This window comes from Bos javanicus, chromosome 19, assembly GCF_032452875.1.
Source record: "Bos javanicus breed banteng chromosome 19, ARS-OSU_banteng_1.0, whole genome shotgun sequence".
NCBI lineage: Eukaryota > Metazoa > Chordata > Mammalia > Artiodactyla > Bovidae > Bos > Bos javanicus.
In genome coordinates this window covers 1,066,438-1,068,851 of record NC_083886.1, presented here as the reverse complement: position 1 = coordinate 1,068,851, position 2,414 = coordinate 1,066,438, and the positions used below count along the sequence as shown (strand labels likewise).

The 2,414-nt window shown below is 35.5% G+C and overlaps 1 pseudogene; it reads left to right on the top strand.

Moving 5' to 3' along the window:
* Positions 1 to 233: 233 nt before the first annotated feature.
* Positions 234 to 1,216, top strand: LOC133233041 (olfactory receptor 4A47-like; annotated as a pseudogene).
* Positions 1,217 to 2,414: the final 1,198 nt, after the last annotated feature.

Below are 2,414 nucleotides of genomic sequence, written 5' to 3'. Positions count from 1 at the left end.
AGCAGGGACTGAACCTGGCCCATGGCAGTGAAAGCTCCAAGTTCTAACCATAGCCTGGTATTGTAATATTTGAAACTATTGGAACATAATAAGTCAAAAGGCCTGCTTGTGGAATGAATGAACAAATTATCGTAAGACTTCAGGAAGTCAGAATTAATAATTATATTTATTTTTGGCAATTTATTTCAGGCAATTTTTGTCCTGAAGTCTGAAATAAAGTATACAGAACACTTATGAAACAAAAGAACAATGTAACTGAGTTTCTCCTCTTGGGGCTCACTCACAGCATTCAAGGTCAGAAAATACTATTTGTTGTGTTCTTGTTCATCTACATTGTGACAACAGTAGGCAACCTACTTGTTGTTGTGACTGTGGTGATCAGCTCAACCCTGGATGCCCCTATGTACTTCTTTCTTGGCTACTTGTCATTTATAGATGCTGTTTATTCTACTACAGTCACCCCAAATACATGTATATACTTACTCTATGAGAAGAAAACTATTTATTTCCAAGCTTACATGGCTCAGCTTTTTACAGAGCACTTATTTGGTTGTGCTGAGATTATACTGCTGGTAGTCATGGCTTGTGACTGCTACGTGGCCATCTGCAAACCCTTGCATTATTTGACAATCATGAATCAGCAAGTGTGTGTCCTGCTGTTGCTGTTGGTCTGGATTGGTGGATTTTACATGTTGTAGTTAATATTCTCTTCACACACAAGCTTCCCTTCTGTGGCCCCAATGTCTTTGATCACTTCATCTGTGACATGTACACCTTGTTAAAACTGGCCTGCACTGACACCCACATAATTGGCCTCATAGTGGTTGCCAATGATGGAATAATCTGTGTGGTCCTCTTCACGTTCTTACTCGTCTCCTATGGGGTCATTCTGCACTCCCTGAAGAATGTTAGTCAAGAAGAGAGGTGCAAAGCCTTGTCCACCTATGGCTCCCACATCCCTCTGGTGCCTTTCTTCTTTGTACCCTGTATATTTCTATATGTGAGTCCTCCTTCCATCTTACCCATTGATAAATGCTTGGCTGTGTTTTACACCATTATCACTCCTATGCTGAATTCTCTAATCTACACTCTAAGAAATGGAGAGATGCAAAATGCCATGAAAAATCTCTGGGCCAGAGAAAGAAAATTAGCCAACCGGGAAATGTATTATCTCATTTCTTGGACAAATTTCTCTTACCAGGAAAGCCATATATGATTATTTAACTGCAGTAAAAGTCTCCTGAGTTTAAATAACTCAGGCATGATGAAAAGATTTATTATGTGAATACTTGCAATGATCAAAGTATACTTTTAAAATTTTCATGATTTCCTAGTTCAAGTTCTATTTTTTGTTTGCAATATATTTTTAAAGATTTCCACAATTTCTTTGTAAAATATTTATAGATTTGGGTGTAGAAAGACTCTAATAAGGCTACAGATTCATGTTCTGTATGGTGAGTTAATACAGTAAATTTAATTAGTGGAAGTTTTTCGTGTTTTTCACTTAAATAGTGTAATATTTTTTTCAGAATTAATAGAGTTCATTATAGATTTTAGAAAAATAATATAAGAAATATTATAGAAAAAAACATTTCACTCTCTTCACACAAAATATCCCATATTAATATTTGACTTACATGACTTACTTTTGTATCTGTAAGATACTTCACCTAAATTATTTTGTTTCTATTGTTTAGTGTAATAAGGTTGAAGAAGAATATTTTAGTGTGTAATATTAATCATTAGTAAACTAACTTTATAAAAATAATCTGAATGAACATGGGGTATATGTAGAAAAATAGCCAATCATACTTATATTCCAAATTGGTCAATCGTGTTGTCTTCTCAAGTTTACCAGGTTTGCTTGGGGTGATATAAACCATCAAAAGGAAAATCCACTCTTCCATTGTTGATTTAGGGAAGTGTAGTGAATGTATAAATAAATAAAAAATGCCCCTCCTTGTCAGGGATCTCTAGTAAACATCTACCAAAAAACAGATTAATTTCCATGAACAGAAAACCACTTTAAATATTCACACATTTTTTTTTTTGAAAAACAGGAAAAATAAAGCAAAACAAACACACAAACAAAAACAAGAAACAGCTATTTTTGTAACCTTAGATTTGAGAAGTAAGGTACTATCTGTGGCTGCTGTCTCACGTGAAGGTTCTGCTGAGGAAGGATCCACTTCCTGTTTGTGCATATGGCTGTTGGAAGGATTCAGTTCCTTAACATAAATTAAAATCTTTTCAAATTATAATTTCAGTAAATCCCACTGTCCTTGATACTGTTGTCATATATTTTACTGCTGCTACTACTACTGCCAAGTCACTTCAGTCGTGTCCGACTCTGAGCAACCCCATGGACTTCAGCCTACCAGGCTCCTCTGTCCATGGGTTTGCCAGGCAAGAGT